Source organism: Vicugna pacos, chromosome 25 (assembly GCF_048564905.1).
Source record: "Vicugna pacos chromosome 25, VicPac4, whole genome shotgun sequence".
NCBI lineage: Eukaryota > Metazoa > Chordata > Mammalia > Artiodactyla > Camelidae > Vicugna > Vicugna pacos.
The window spans coordinates 191172-208646 of record NC_133011.1 but is presented as its reverse complement, the minus strand read 5'-3'; the positions used below and the strand labels follow the sequence as shown (position 1 = coordinate 208646).

General features: G+C 37.6%; 1 pseudogene; it reads right to left on the bottom strand.

Annotated features, from left to right (window-relative positions):
- Window positions 1-7358: 7358 nt before the first annotated feature.
- On the bottom strand, window positions 7359-11654 carry LOC102535247 (ubiquitin-conjugating enzyme E2 D2 pseudogene; annotated as a pseudogene).
- Between the last annotated feature and the right edge of the window lie 5821 nt (window positions 11655-17475).

Below are 17475 nucleotides of genomic sequence, written 5' to 3'. Positions count from 1 at the left end.
GTCAGCATGAGCCAAGGCAATAGCGAAGGTAATCACAGTGGTCAGCTGAGACAAGGTTCCCACCCACCCCCCCTCCCCACTCCCCAGGTAAAGGAGGACAATGCAAAGGAGAAAGAAAGGAGAGTGAAGCCAGAGAAAGGAGTTAGGAGCCAGGGACAAATTCTATGGAGGAGAGGCGAGTGGGAAGTCCAAGGAAGTGAAGAAATTATACCCAGGTTAGCAAATTTATCATAATGCTTGTAATGATATTAACCTCTATAGGTAAGGGTGGTTTAAAATGACCTCTTTCATATATCAATAGTAAGATTATAAATTTTCTTGCCAAGTCTTAAAGGAAATTTCTTAGTGTACACATGTCAAGAATCTTAAAAGTATTGATACATGTGATCCAATAATTTCATGTCTAAAAATTTATTCTAAATTCAACTATGGAAATAATCAGTGATATAGACAAAGTTTTGTATTTATATTATAGCATTATTTATATATTATTATTTATACATATAATATTTATATATTATTTTTATAGTCAACTGATTTTCCACAATAGTGGAAAAGTCAATTAAATGCACAAAGGACAGCCTTTTCAAAAAAATTTGGTTGGGACAATTACATACCAACACGTGAAAAATCACATATGTATATACATTTTAAATGAACATTCAACTAGAGTGGTTAAATAAACATATTGACTTAATAGAACACTTAATTAGCTATTAAATTTTAATATTACATCAATCACTCCTATAGTGTTTATTATGTTTCAGCCACAACTAGAAACTTGTACGTAGAAACTTATACTCATTTAAATCTCACATCTGTTGTATGAAGTAGTAACTGTCATTAAGCGCACTTCAGAAACACTGAGGTTAGGTTAGTACCCAAGGTCGCAGGTGGACCTGGACTGTATACAAATCCATGCCCCTTCCTCAGTGTCTTCCCTCTTTAACTGTTAGGAGACGAACTGGTGAACTGGCTACCCCACGGACACCAAATTCTCCTTTGCCTTAAACTTCACCCACACCTCCAGGTCTTCAATAACACAAAGACAGCTCTAGAAAATTCAGAGAACCCTGCTTCATTCTTGAGAACCCAGGATCACCGAAGAATTTCTCTTAAATATAATGCGAGTTGGATCAAATTGCTCTCAAGATATCCAAACCTGTCAAATGCATCAGAGACACCTGAACGCATTGCTAATAAATTCCCCTCTGGAGGCAGCAAGATGGAATTATGGGCTATAAATAAAGGATGTTCTGCACAGACTTCTGGCAATGGTTAATTGGAAGAGCGCAAGGTGCATGAGCAGAGCACACTGCTTGAGATTCTGGTTTAACAGCCACTGGAACTTAACACATCGGAAAGCAGACTGCCCGGCTGGATGGCCTTTGGGATTCTAACGCTGGATTTACAAAGTTAAAAGCAAAATCCCAGTGAGGCAGGGTTACATGGATTTTTTTCAGCTGCCTGGGGGATGAAGCTCTGCATAGTCAGAGAGGAAGCTAAATACTGAAATCTGACCTCGACCTTAGTGGGTCCAGTATCTGTAAAAAAAAAGTATCAGGTAATAAAATGCACTTTCTAGGATGCTCACTTCTCTGGCCACTGACTCACTCCTCCACCTGTTAATCTACTTTGGTATAAACAACCTCCCAGTTCACAACCTAGAAAGACAATGTGGGCACTTGAATAGAGAATAAGGGAAGCCAAATCCAAGAGAATAATTGCATCTTTGTGAGAAATACTGGGGGAGTAAAGACTTCTTTCTTGCATAGAATGAGTTTCCAGAAAATAAGTAAAACCAATTTGCAGTTGATGAAAATATCCTGGAAAATACATGAAGAAAATAACACTTGATAAGCATAGAAAAGACTTTTTTAATGATTGTGAGACAATGTTAGCTAATACTGTATGGTAGCATTTGTGTTTGCCATGCCAGGCAGGGCTCTACCAGACTTACATGGACAGCTGCACTGACCCTCCAGTGCATCGGGCAGCAGTGTCACCCCCGTTACCAATTAGGAAAATGAAGTGAGGAAGTTGAGTCCTTTGTTTAACTCGGCACGGCTCTGAATGGCAAACCACATGTGTCAGACCCAGGGATCGATCTGCACGTCCTGCTCGAACTGCTTTTCCCTTGCACCTTCTCAACTTACTGCCTCAACTTTCACTGTTCAGAGGCAAACTTCATGAATTTTCCAACTCCACTGCCTCAGATATGGACTTCCTTTCCACCATTCCAAGGATGGACAACATCACTAACAGTCGTCATACTGCAGCATCCAGTGAAGTCTTTCTGTTTGTTTGTTTTTGTTAATGGACCTGCCAGCAGAGCAGCAATTAAAGTGTGGATTGCTCTCTACTTTTTTTTAAATTGTGAACACTTAAAACATGAGCTGTCCTGTCTGAACAAAATTTCAAGTATACACTGTAATATTATTAAATACAAGCACTATGTTTTACAACAGATCCTTAGAACTTCTTCCTCTTGCATAATTGAAACTTTACAGTCTTAAAAAAAAAACCCACCCATTTTCATCTCCCTCCAGTCTTTGGACACCACCATTTTACACTCAGCTTCTACGAATTTGACTACATTAGGTGTCTCATATGTGTGGAATCATACATTACTTGTCATTCCATAACTGGCTTATTTTACTCAGTGTAATGTCCTCCAGGTTCATCCTGGTTGCTGTACATGGCAGGATTTCCTTCTTTCCAAAGGCTGAGCAATATTGCGATGAAAGTATGTACCACATTTTCTGTATTCATTCATCTGTGAATGGGCGTTTAGGTTGCTTTCATATCTTGGCTATTGTAAATAATTATGCAATGAACATGGGAATGAAAATATCCTTTTGGGACTCCTGGCTCCAATTATTTAGCCTATATACCGAGAAGTGCGATTGCTGGGTCATATAGTAATTCTGTTTTTAATATTTTGAGGATCATAGTGTTTTCCATAACAGCCGGGCCATTCTACACTCTCATCAACAGTGTACAAGGTTTCCAGTTTCTCCACAGCCTCTCCAACACTTTTCTTCTGTTCTTTTGATAACAGCCACCCTAATGAGTATGAAGAGCTATCTCATTGTCTTCATCTGCATTTCCCTGATGGTTAGTGATGCTGAGCACATTTTCTTACACCTGTTGGCCATGTGTATGTCCTCTTTGGAAAAATGTCTATTCAAGATTTTGCTCATTTTTAACTGGGTTATTTGTTTTTTGCTATTGAGTTGTAGGAGTTTCTTATATATTTTGGATATAAACACCTTATCGAATGTAAGTTTGGCAAGTAGATCCTCCCATTCTCTTAGGTTGTCTTTTCATTTTATTGATTCTTTGTGCAGAAGCTTTTAGTTTGATACAGTTTCACTTGTGTATTTGGGGATGTGTTTCCTGTGCGTTTGGTGTCATATGCCAGGAATATTTGCCAAGGCCAGTGTCAGAATGTTTCTCCTCTATGTTTTGTTCCAGAAGGTTTATAGTTTCAGGTCTTGCATTTAAGTCTTTAATCTATTTTATGATGATTTTTACTTACAGTGTGAGATAAGGTCCCAGATTCATTCTCTAAATGTGGGTATTCAGTTTTCCGACCACCCTTTGTTGAAGGGACTATGCTTCCCCCCTTGTGTGTTCTTTCTCCCTTGTTGAAGATCAGTTGATTACATAGATGTAGGTTTATTGTGAGTCTGTTTTGTTCCATTGATTCATACGGCTATCTTTAAACCAGTAATATAGTTTTGATTACTGTAGTTTTGTAATATATTTAGAAATTAGGAAATATGATGTCTCCAACTTTATTCTTTCTTAATATTTCTTCAGCTGTTAAGGATTTTTTCTAGTTCTGTAAGCATTTTTGACTGTCTTCATGTAAAAAATATTATGAATTTGATGGGAATAGCACTGAATCTGCAGATTGCTTTGGATATTATGAACATTTTGACACACTAAGTCTTCCAATATATGAATATATATTTCTATTTATTTCTGTCTTCTTTTGTTTCTTTCTTCAACATGTTGCAGTTTTCATGGTACAAATCTTTCATCTCCTTGGGTCTAATCCCAAGTATTTTATTGTCTTTGATGTTAGTGTGAACAGGATTGTTTCTTTAATTTCCTTCTCAGATAGTTCACTGTGTGTATAGCAATCTATTTTTGCATATTGATTTCAAATCTTACAATTTTATTGAATTTGTTTATTAGTTCTAACATTTTTTTATGGGGCCTTATGTTTTTCTACATACAAGACCATTTTGTCTGCAAACAGGTGTATATTTACTCCTTTTTCAATTTGGAATTCTATCTCTTTCTTTCTTTCTTTTTTTTCTAATTGCTTTGGCTAGAATTTCCAGCACCTTGTTGCACAGAAGTGGTGAGAGGGAGCATCTGTAACTTGCTTTTGATCATGAGACAGTCTTTAATTTTTCTTCATTGAGTCTGACGTTGGCTTCGGGCTTGTCTTCTATTTCCTTTACCACATTGAGACACATGTCTTGCATCCCTAGTTTGTTAAGTGTTCTTATCATAAAAGAGAGTTGAATTTTGGCAAATGCTTTATTCTGCATCTGTTGGGAAAATCATGGGGTTTTTCTCTCTTATTCTGTTAATGTAGTGTATCACATTACTGACTGTATTTGTTGAACCATGCCTACATTCAAGGGGGATAAACCCCATTTGATTATGGTGTATAAGCCTGTTGACCTCGATGGGCTAGTATTTTGTTGATAAATTTTGCATGTATGTTCATCAGGGATATCGACCTATAACATTCTTCTCTTGTAACACCTTTGCCTGGCTTTGGTATGTGGGTAACCCTGACCTGGTAAAATAGTTTGGAACTATTCTTTCTCCTTCAGTTTACTGCAGGAGTTTGAGAAGGAGTGGCAGTAATTCTTTTTTTAAATGCTGGCTAGAATTAACCAGTGAAGACATGTGGTCCTGGGACTTTCTGTTTTTGGAGGCTTTTGATTACTGATTAAATCTCTGTACCAGTAATTAGTCTGTTTAAATTTTGTATTTTGTCAGTATTCAGCCTTTGTAGGAATTAATCCATTACTTTAAGGCTATGTAAGTTGTTGGTGTATACTTGTTTATAGTATTCTCTTTTGATCCTTTTTTATTTCTCTGATATCAGTTGTAGTCTGCTTTTATTTATTTGAGTCTTCTCTATTTTTTCTTAGTCTAACTTACATCTGTCAATTTTGTTTATTTTTCAGAAAACCAACTCTTATTTTGATTTTTTGAAATATCTTTCTATGCTTTGTTTATTTTTTCTCAAAGTTGTATTATTTCCTTTCTTAATTTTGGGCTTAGGTTATTCTTCTAATTCAATTAGGTGTAAACTTAGGTGGTTTATTTGAGGTCTTTCTTCATTTCTGATGTAGGTGTTTATCAATATAATGTTCCCTCTGAGTAATGCCTCTGAAGGATCCCATAAGTTTTGGTATGTTGCATTTTCATTTTCATTTATGCTGATATTTTCTGATTTCCCTTTTGAAATTTTCTTGGCTCCAATGTTTGGCAAGGAACATGATGCTTAATGTTCACATATTTGTGAATTTCTCAGTTTTCCTTTTGTTGTAGATTTCTAGTTTCACTTCTCTGTGGTCAGAAAATATACTTACAATAGCAAGATTTCAATCTTTTAAAATGTTTGTGACCTAACATGTGATCTTTCCTGGAGAAAGTTCTTTTTGTTTTTGAGAAGAATGTGTATTCTACTGTTTTGGGGTGGGATGCACTATATATGTCTGATAGGTCCATTTGGTGTATATAGCATTATTTGAGTGCACTATTTCATTACTAATTTTCTATCTGTATGTTCTATTCATTATTGACAGCGGGTTACTGATGTCTCTTACTATCATTATATTGGTGTTCATTTCATCCCTTCAGCTCTATCAACGTTTGCCTTGTGTTTCTAGGTACTCTAATGTCAATTGTCCTGGACTGAATCTTCTTTCATTTTACAATGTCCTTCTCTGTCTCTTCTGATAGATTCTGACATACATTCTATTTTGCCTGATGTAAGTAATGCCACTCCTGCTCTCTTTGGTTATTTGTTATATTATTTTCCATTCAGCCTCTTTATTAATTTGATTAAGGAGTTCAGTTTATATGCTTTTTTACATATCTTTTCTTTGTGATTACCATGAGGCTTACATAAGGATCTTATAATTATAACAATCTATATACCCTTTATCTTTTAACTTTTATACTAAAATTAAAAGGAGTCTACACACCAATGTTACAATCTGTACTTGTCTGTATATTTACCTTTATCAGTGAATTTTCTGATTTCATACTATGCTTTATTTTTGCTGTTTATCAACTTTAAGCACTCCCTTTAGTATTTCTTTAAAGCAGTTCTAGTGGTAATGAACTCCCTCTGCTTTTGTTCATCTAAAAAAAGTATTTTCTTCTCTTTCATTTTTGGTGTACAGCTTTGCCAGGTATAGCATTCTTGTTTCATAATTTTTTCCCCCAGTACTTTGAATATACTATTTCAATCTCTCTGGCCTGCAAGCTTTCTGCTAAGAAATGCATTGATCACCTTACGAGGACTTCCTCCTACATGGTGAGTGATTTTTCTCTGAGTGATTTCAAAATTCACCCTGTCTTTGACTTTTGACAATTTGGTTATCATGTCTCAGCATAGACACCTTCTGTTTCATTTATGGGCTACTTTGAACTTCATGCATCTGGGATCTACCTCCTTCCCGAGACCTGGGAAGTTTAGGGGCACTGCTTTTTTAAGATTCCTGCAACTTTCTCTCTTTTCCCCTTATGGGACTCCCACACTCTGTGTGTTGTTCATTTGAGGTGTCTCATCTTCAGCTTCCTTTACTCTTTAATTCTTTTTTTTTCTTTTTGCTTCTTTAAATAATTTCAAATGACTTGTGTTGAAGTTCACCAATTCCTTCTTTGCTCTGATCAAATCTGATTCTGAAGCTCTCTATTGAATTTTTAGTTGTATTCTCCAGCTCCAAAATGTATTTACTTCCATTCTTTCTCTCACTCTCTTTCTTTTTTTCTTCTTTTTTCTTTTTTAATGCCTTCTTTCTCTTTCTTGATATTCACATTTTTAATGTATCATTTCCCTGATTTTGTTTAGTTGTGTATACATGTTATTTTGTAACTCATAAAAGCATCTTTAAGATGTAGCTTCTTGAAGATGATTATTTTGAATTATTTTTCAGGAAATTCATAAATCTCCATTTCTTTAGTCTTGGTTGCTAGAGATTTGTTTTCTAGTTGGGTCATATTTCTTTATTCTCCATGTATCTCCCAGTTTTACATTTGTGTCTGCATGCTTGTAGAAACAGATGCCTCCCCTAGCCTTTACACACTGGCTTTCACAGGGACAGGGCCTCACCAGCAGCCAGCTGGAGAGTCTCAGGCTTTTTCATGGATGTGAACACCCCCCCTTCTCTCTCTGTCCTGGGCTGTGCATCTTCTTCCATTTGTGCACAGCTGCACTGGCCGTAGTAAGCTGCCACCACTTTTCCTGCGGCCAGTGTGCTGAAAGGCCAAGGGTGTTGGGTGCAGGCTCCACTCTCTTTCTATTGAGGGAGAAACCATGGGTCAAGCTGCACCCTCCTGGTGCTGAACTGTGCCTGCTTGGGGGAGGGACTTCTGGGGTGAAGTGAAGTTGTGTTCTTGCCTGTTTCACCTGGCTGTCACTAGCTCTGTGCTCATCACCATGCTACAACTTACTGACTTGGATGTGGAGGTCTCATAAAGCTATTTTCACCCATGTGCTATCACTAAATCAGTGTTGCTATTGGGAGACAAGAGTTGGGACTTCCCACTCTGCCAGCTCTCTGAAGTCACGCCCCATACCCTAGTTTTTGAACACTCCTTCATCTTGACTTCCTAATGTCACTGTCTTACCTCTTCTATTGCTCCCATCAGTGCCTTCATATCAGTGTCTCAGTGCCTCTTACTTCATGTTCACTTTCGTTGCTGGCATTCCTCCAGACCTCGTGCTAAAAGCACTTTTCTTCTATTCAAGTTTTCTCCTTGAGTGATACTGCGATATCCTAGGAAGTCACCTAAGATGCATGTAATAATTGGGACAAAATTAAGAATATATTATTGTAATGATGGTTACAGTGTTTCTCTTCTGAGTATATTTGTTGTCATGTATTTTGAAAATATTATATTTATCTTATCTATTTGTTCATTAAATATGAAAGTAATGTATTATTGGTGGAAGTATCTTTATGTGTTGAAAGAAATTTTGATCCAATTTTGTTCCTGATCACTTGCTAATTGAGAAATAAATGTTATTAGGTAATGTAGAGTTAAGATTATATCCAAATGGCCATTGATGTTATAAAGGAAATGAGGTATGAAGTCAGAGTTAGCTTTGAAAAGTTGAACTAGTAATTTTAGTAATAATGCCTAACTTTAAAAAACTCCAATTAAATGCATGAAGAAACAAGTACAAAATTAAATTAACTTCATCATTTTATAAACTTGGCTAAATTTTCAAAGTTCAATTATAAATCTCTCACAAGATTTACACTTAATAGTATCAAGCCAATGTCTCTGGTAAATTGTTTTTATTGCATTTTTAAAAAACATGGAATATAATAAAGAAAAATCCCTCACCAGACTCCTTCTGGAAAACAAGGAAAATCCAACAATAACAGCAAGCTTCAAAGCCACTTATTTAAAATCTTCAGCTTTAGGAAACTAAGCAGATAGGCTAAACATTACTCAGGTTTGTAAAGGGACCATTAAAGGAATATTGTGGTATTTTCAGAGTAGATATTAAGCTTTTCATAAAACAGTATTGAAAGAGCGATTTCATAAATAGCTTTTTTCCCCAAAGTTGATTACTGGTATGGTAAACAGGACATTATTATGTGCCAGAGGCTCTTCTAGGTACTGGAGCTAGAATAATTAACAAAGCAGATCAAAATGGTCCCTTCCATGGGTTTTCATTCTGCTAGAAGAACATAACAAGTACATACACATTTATTATTATTATTATTATTATTATTATTATTATTATTATTATTACAATATATAGCAAGTTAATTGGTGACAGGGAAAAAAGCAAAAAAGAGGATGGAAAGTGCTTGAGTTGGGACACAGGGTTTATTATTAAATAATGTGGTCAGGAAGTGTCTAATTGCACAGTTCAGCAAGGTGACAGTAAGACAGCAAAAGAGTAAGAGGGGGAATAGTGAGACGGGAGATGAGGTCAGAGATGGAAGGAGACCAGACCGTGCAGGTCCTCATCAGGCACTTTAAGGGCTCCTATTATGGTGATCTAGGCAGCCACTAAGTGGAAGGTTTTAGCAGAGTGACATGATCTGATTCACATTTAAACAGAATCACTCACGCTGCCATTGGAGGAAAAGGCAGAGGTGGAGTGATTAATTTGGAGACCATGTCCAGTAAACCAGCTAAAGATGCTAAAGATGATGAAATGACACCGAGATGGTAGTGATGGAAGTAGTGAGCAGCAGATTTTAATTCTATTTTGTTTGCAGGGGCAACAGGATTTTCTGAGGGATTCAGTTTAGATGCAAGAGAAGAGAGAAGTCAAAGATAAATGCAAGTTTTTGCCTGGACCAAGGAGAAGAATAGACTGAGAATGGGGGGGTAAGGAATATAAGTGTTTGATTTGGGACATGTTGAATTGAAATGCTGATGAGAATTCCAGGAAACATATCAAGTTGGACATGAGATACGAAAGTTTAGAAAAAGTATGTCTGGAGATTAATATTTGGGGATTTTCTTCATGCACATTCTTTTTAGAGCTGTGAAAATGTGACTTAGAGAATGTCTCAGGTTGGAAAAATCCCAGAAATAATTAAATCATGTCCAAACTCATTATATTACAGATAAAATTAATAATATCCAGTTAGGATCAGAGACTATGAAACATCTAAAACTTTGGATCAGCCTACAAGCCCTTAGGGATGTATTTATTACATTTCCCAAAGGCAAGAAAATAGAAATATTTCAGGAGTTGTTAATGAGATGATGACTTTATAATGATATTTTCTAATAAAAACTAGTACCAGAGGGAACTTCATAATGACTTTTAAAATTTGAATATACATTTACTTTCTACTTTAAATAGATCCGGATTTGTCTCTTAAATATGTTTCATTTACTTTTTTTTATATATGTAATGACTGTAGTAATCAGTTTACTACACAGATTAATCATTCTTGAACGTAAAAGCTCCAGAGGAGCAAATGGGTCTTTAAATATATGCAAGTATTTCCATCAAATGAATTTTCACTCTTACATCCAGGTAGACCTAAGCAGTTAAAAACATAAGAAAAATAAGAGCTTTTAGCTATGTATTAACTGAGAAACCACATACAAACCAAAGACTATGGAAGAGAGAAAGAGGGGCTGAAGGATGAAGGGTGGGGAGATGTAAAAGAGTTGGGATCGAAGCCCATCACACTTCATATACTCATAGCTCCAATCCATTTAAATGCTGACCAGTTAGTTAAACAGACCTAAAAACACAGGATGTGGGTAGAGTTTAATCTGGTTGGTCATAACTTTCACCTAAGACATAAGTCCTTGGAATAAAATGAATACAGAAACAGCTTTGTGTTCTCCTTGCTTTTCAAAACTGTTTTGAGTTTAATAGGGTTCCACTTAAAAAACCACCTCCTACAGGTCAGTGGAGCTTTCCTTCCCCTTTCAAGCGCACACCATACCCACCACCCCTCACCTTGCCGTTATCCAAATTGAAGTCAATAAGGAAAGCTTTTAATCTCGCACCGAGGTTATGCCTGGAGAACTGGCTTGTCGCACACACACTTCTCTGCTGGGAGGCAATGTTGGTGCAGAAGTACAGGAGTTCTAGTTTGTTGTTCCAAGTATGTGCAACACGCAGCACTGCTGTATCAGGTAAACATGTGCACAGGGGAAGATGAGGTGTGGGCACATAGAACGCTGTCAGATGGAAATCAAAAGTACTTTCTCTTTCAGAGTTCCCCTATTTTTATTTGTAGAGATTATCCTATAATTTCTTTTATTACATCACATACTTTAATTACATCACATACATGACATACACATCGTCCATTCCCGAGCTATTCTGCTGTATTTTTCTCTCTGTTTTGTAGATCCTCCAAGCAGTCTCAGGCACTAAAGGATCATCTGGATTGGGGTCACACCGCAGAGAACAGATGGACAAGAGTACTTTTGAAATAGTGCTGGAGACCACTATGACTGCAGAATATCAGGACAACTGTTGCCATGACTGTTGGTATTTGGACGGTAAATTCTTGTTGTAAATGCACTCTTAGGTGGTTTGAAGGGGTAACCTGTTGGGAAATGAGGTGTCAAGAAAAATACTCCACCCTGATCAGGACGGTCGTTTGGCCCCATTATTGTAGCTAGCCAATGGGCCGTATCACCTCCAGCGGGACCTGCTGAACACTGTGCTGGGGGCTCCCATGCCTGGTCATTCAATTCAACTTGGATTCTCTTCAGAGCCATCGTGGGAGGCGGGCTGCGGCCCCGGGCGAGGACGGGGGCAGGGGAGGGACGGGGAGCGGGCGAGGGGGCACGAGGCCGCCTCGGTGATCGCGGATTGGCGGGAGAAGATGGGGCGATCCGGAGAGCGGGTCCGGGGGGACTGACTGAGGCCGGGGCCCACGTGGCGCCTGAGCCTGCCGCAGCGGTCACCGCGTCACCCGGCGGCGGCCCCCGTGTGCGGTGCCGCCCGAGCCGCCGAGCCTCCGCCCGAGCCCCACGAGCCGCCGCCTGAGCCGCCGCCTGAGCCGCTGCCGCCGCCGCCCGATCCCCACGAGCCGCCGCCGCCGCCCGAGCCCCCCGAGCCGCCGCCGCCCGAGCCCCCCGAGCCGCCGCCGCCCGAGCCCCCCGAGCCGCCGCCGCCCGAGCCTCCCGAGCCGCCGCCGCCTGAGCCCCCCGAGCCGCCGCCGCCGCCCGAGCCGCCGCCGCCTGAGCCCCCCGAGCCGCCGCCGCCGCCCGAGCCGCCCAAGCCGCCGCCGCCCGAGCCGCCCGAGCCCCCCGAGCCGCCGCCGCCTGAGCCGCCTGAGCCCCCCGAGCCGCCGCTCGAGCCGCCGCCACTGCCCGAGCTGCCCGAGCTGTGCAGAGGGGCTCCACCATAAAAGTGTGATGAGCAAAAAAAAAAAAAAGAAAGAAAAGAAAAGAACAAATGAAGTTGTGATTTTCTATTCAGTCCTTGCCAGTATTTTTCATCTCAGGAGATACACAGAAATTGCTCAAAGATTCAGATCAATGTCTTGCCACAACTGTAACCTATTTGTGACACAGCAGGGTTCCACTGCAAATAGTGGGGAGCCCTGTACCATACAGTAAATCCATACAGAAAAGGACAATCTTTTGGAAGAAAGCCTTCATCAAGTTTGCTGAATAAAATGTCAACATAAAAACAGATACATTTCAATGCATTTTTAACAATGTGTAAAGAAATTTGCAGAACATCTGTAGTGATAATTATAAAATTGTCTTTACACAGCAAATCCAGGATTTACATAAATGTAGAAGTAGAGATGGATATACTAGTATCTTATAAAAATCATTTCTTCCCACAATCAATCTGCAAATGTAATCAATTTCTACTAAAAACTGATAAATTTGGTACTCAAAGGCAGAGACAAGAATAGCCAAGACAATGTTGTATCAAATAAGAAGGAAGAGTTTATCAGATATTGAGAGTTATATATAACTATAGTAATTGTAATATATATATTTAAATCTTAAATAAATTAAATAAAATTAAATTATTAAATAAAATTAAAAATATATATATATAAATCGATAGTAATTAAGAGGGTAAGGTATTTTGTGGTTAGATGGTTAAAGACATATGGACCAATGGAACAGCAAGAGAGCCCAGAAATAAACACACAGACTTACAATCAATTAATTTTTGACAAACGAGGTAAGAATATACAATGGAGTAAACACAGTCTCTTCAGCTAGTGGTGTTGGGAAAACAGGACAGCAGCGTGTATATCAATGAAGTTAGAACACTTCCTCACACCATACACAAAAATAAACTTAAAATGGCTTAAAGACTTAAACATAAGAAAAGACACTACACACCTCCTAGAAGAAAACATAGGTAAACCATTCTCTGACATAAATCTTAGCAAAGTTCTTCTATGGCAGTCTACCCAGGCAATAGAAATAAAAGCCAAAATAAACAAATGAGACCTAGCTAAACTTAAAAGCTTTTGCACAGCAAAGGAAACCATAAGCAAAACAAAAGGACAACCTATGGAATGGGAGAAAATATTTGCAACTGATGCAACTGACAAAGGCTTAATTTCCAGAATATATATACAGTGTACATGACTCAATAACAAAACATCAAGATACAGAAGCAACTTAAATGTCTATCAACAGATGATTGGTTAAAGAAGATGCATTGTATATATACATGGAGTACTACACTGCCAGAAAAAATAATTAAATAATGCCATTTCCAGCAACATGAATGGACCTAGAGATTATTATATTAAATGAAGTAAGTCAGACAGACAAAGGCAAATATCATGATATTGCTTATATGTGAAATCTAAAAAAAAAATGATACAAGTGAACTTATTTACAAACCAGAAATAGTGTCACAGACACAGAAAACAAACTTATGGTTACCAAAGGGGAAAGGCATGGGGAGGATAAATTAGGAGTTTGGAATTAACATATACACACTACCATATATAAAATAGATAAACAGCAAGGTCATACTGTATAGCAGAGGGAACTATATTCGGTATCTATGATGGAAAATAATTAAAAAATAATATATATGTGTGTAACTGAATCACTTTGCTGCACACCTGAAACTAACACAACATTGTAAATCAACTATATTTTAATAACAAAAGAAAGAAAGGTACAAACTATTCTGTATAAAATGAGCTGTAAATTAAAATTCTCTTGTTTGTCAAGAGATGTGCCCTGAGACCCAAAGAAATGACTTGAACTTTGCAAAGACATCCAGGAATATGAGTTCCTGACTCCTGCTCAGTTACAGCCAGGAACAGCCTGGCAAGACCAACACAGACATCACGGAGGAAGCTGTTAAATTTGCTTGCTTGGAGAACTCACCATAATTTCCTCAGAAATGCCTCACTGAGATTTTTTTTTCTGTTATGTGACACGATTCATTCTCAAATACTTCTCTTTTGTAATGGAAAATCTACATTCTTTTCATTATACACCCAATAAGAATTGTTAATTATTTTATTTTATTTTGGCTTGCTTTTGGGCAATCAGATGGCAATCTTTCTCATAGGACTGACAGCTCTGCTGACACAGGGACCCTAAATCTCTTGTTCCCCATGTATCCCTGTTACCAGTGCCTGGGACACACATGACAGGAACTGAACTCAGTGAATATTAATTGAATGAATGGCTGGATGGCTGGCAGTGTCTATATACACAGTGATAGTTTGATTTTTCTTAATGATTATAATTAAAGTATAATTGAAGCAGGTATTCATCTTTTTATTTTCTTAAAATGAAAACACGTGTTGTCTTCTTAAATGTATAATTTGCCCACTTGTCAGAATTCCCTGTTTATGGTGAAATAGGGGAGAACAAAGCTGAATCCATTTTAGGCCTGTGCCTTTAGCTCTAGCCCTGTGCTCTGTGTCCAGTGCTGACTCACCCTGGTTCTGCCCCTTTTGTAAAAGAATGTTGCCTAGAGCCTGAAATAGACAGGGCAGCCCATTGTCAAGGCTGCGCTATTTAAGAGTATAACATTTTCCTGTTCATATAAAGATTAAAAAGTTGCAGAATAGAAAATAACATGTTGTTGGAAGTTTACAGGGACAGCATGACCTGACCCACATGGAAGGCTGCAGAACAAAGGATTCTGACACCAAGAGGTTTGCAATGACCAACCACACCCCCTCCCCTTTTTAGTAAAAAAGGAGCCTGAATTCTGCCTTGGGGAAGATGGTTCTCCAGGACATTTTTAGTCTGCCATCTTCTTGGTCTGCCCACTTTCCAAATAGTTATTATTCCTTGCCCCGACACCTAGTCTCCCAACTTACTGGCCTGTTGTGTGGTGAGCAGAGCAATTTTGGACTTTGTAACAATTGGACCTGCTATCTCAGTTGTTCCTCAGAGTGTGTTATGAAACACTGGGGGCCTACTCTGTATCTAAGTATGCGTACATCACTAATGATGGTCAGGTTCCTCAGTCCCCACTCAGGCCTGTTTACTTAGATTACCAGATTTGAATTATATGGGCTTTCAGAATTCTCAATTCTGAAAAAATTCTAAAGTTTAAGAACTTCTTTTTTTTTTTTCAATTTGCCTATAATAAAGTTTTTTATGACTTCATGCTGATATGAATTACTGTTTGGAATTATTTCTAAAAATTCATACAAGAATACTTATGTTCCTTACTATTAAGAATATTAAATATAAGTCTAATGATGAAATCTGAACTTAATCCTCAAATCAGTTCCTGAAACTTTTTCCTCTTACCCATAGGATCAGAAAACATTTTTAGTAATTAATCTAAGCTACAGGGAATAAGTAACAATAACAATAGTAATTATAGGCTTTAAAAATACTCACCAAAGGATGGTTCTATGGTTAATGTTCCTCTGTCTGGATCTGAAGTTTAATGAATGCAGCTTTATTTGACAGCCACTAACTCTATGCATATCACTGAAAATTGCTATTTGAGCCCTTTTCTTTAGACACACATTCCCATGGTACAGCAGAGGCACTGTTCTTCAATACATTCTTCATATAGCCTTTTAATTAATTTCAGATCCTGCTTTTAAAGTTTATCCTGAATAACTCTTTCTACAGCAAATGTTGGCTTTATACATTTGAAATGCAATATCTATTTTTGATTTTATTCCATTCTTTTAATGGAGGTACTGGGGCTTGAACCCAGGACCTCGCACATCCTAGACACTTGCTCTATACTGAGTCATACCTCCACCACTCCTTTTGATTTTGACGGGTCTCAGAAGCAAGTCATTTAGTTTAAAGATGATTTAATTGATATATTTTATTTTTCCTCCTCCACAATAAGAGGGATTACATAAAAAGAACATACACAGCTGGGATTTATTTTGCCACAGCCACTCTCAAGAAGAAAACAGAAGCTGTTGGCGTGATGGAATGGCATTTGGGGAGGGGCTGGAATGTAACCCCTGTCAAACGCAAAAATCTACCTGACTTTGAGGAACTTACTAAGTATTTCTAATTCTTTTTTTTTTTTCTTTTGGTCTATAAAAAGGAAAATACTCTCAGTAGCATCATAGTAAGATTTGAAGGAGATAATTTAAGAAACATATAATATCAGACTGCTTCCAGTATTAGCACTTTACATGCAATAAAGAAAATCCTTCCATGCTATAAAGAACATACCCTCTCTGCTTCTCTGCCTACTGGGGAAAATATTCCGGTAGGCAGTCGATCTTAGGTCTCTTATGTTAGGAGTTTCTCCTTTAGCCAAGATCCATATTGTAGCATGAATATTATTATTTGCAATTCTAAAATGTTCAGCTGTAGAGCCTATTCAATCATGTTTCCCAATCTCCTTACTTCATAGCAAAGTAACAAAGTATAAGGTATTAAAGTATATAAACTATTTGATTACATGTATGCTGAGATGCCAGAAGCAGGCCCGATATATGTATCCTGTGTGAAATATATATATCTCCTCCTTTTTCTCAATAATGTATTCCACTATCTGTCCCTTCCCTGTTTTCCCTGGCTTGTGGCCTGTCTACACCTAAGCTTTATCTTGCTCTTACTATTAACTTACAAATAGGTTGTTCATGTCACTTACCTCTCTATTAAGCTGACCAAGGACCTCAAACATAGATTCTGCTTTAGCAATTGAAAATGAATCTAGTAACTGCCAGCTGAGTAATTTAAAAGGGAGGTAGATTTTTATTGTCAATGTTTTGATAATTATTTGTATTCAAGATTATTTGGCTTCCCCTAAACTAAGAACCCAAGGGTCTGTTTCCCCCTGTCCACCGTGTTGAATATTCCTCATAACCCTTTGGACTACATGAAAATAATCACTTTTACTAATCCTGTATATTAACCACATGAAAAATATCTAAGGCTTCTTTCCATTAGCCCATAGTTCAAATTTATTATGGATGTGCAATAATAGTCATCTATCAAAACTGAAGTTCCTCATAAGTGCGTAAAGAGGAGAGAGAAAATATCATAAATGTAATTGAATCATTCATTTTTCTCATACTATAAAATTCAACATGTGTTTTAATTTTATTTTTTAACTTGCTAAGATTTTAATCCTTTTTACATTTAATGGTTTCCTTCTGGTTAGGGGTTCAAGATTCACTTAAAGTTAGTTTTAATAAAAAAAAGTTTATCTGACAGCAAAGTCATGCTTTCAACAGATTAAAATTATAAAATTATGAGTTGATAATATGAGTGGTATGTTAAGATACAATTTTAAGAATAGCAACAAACTGAAAA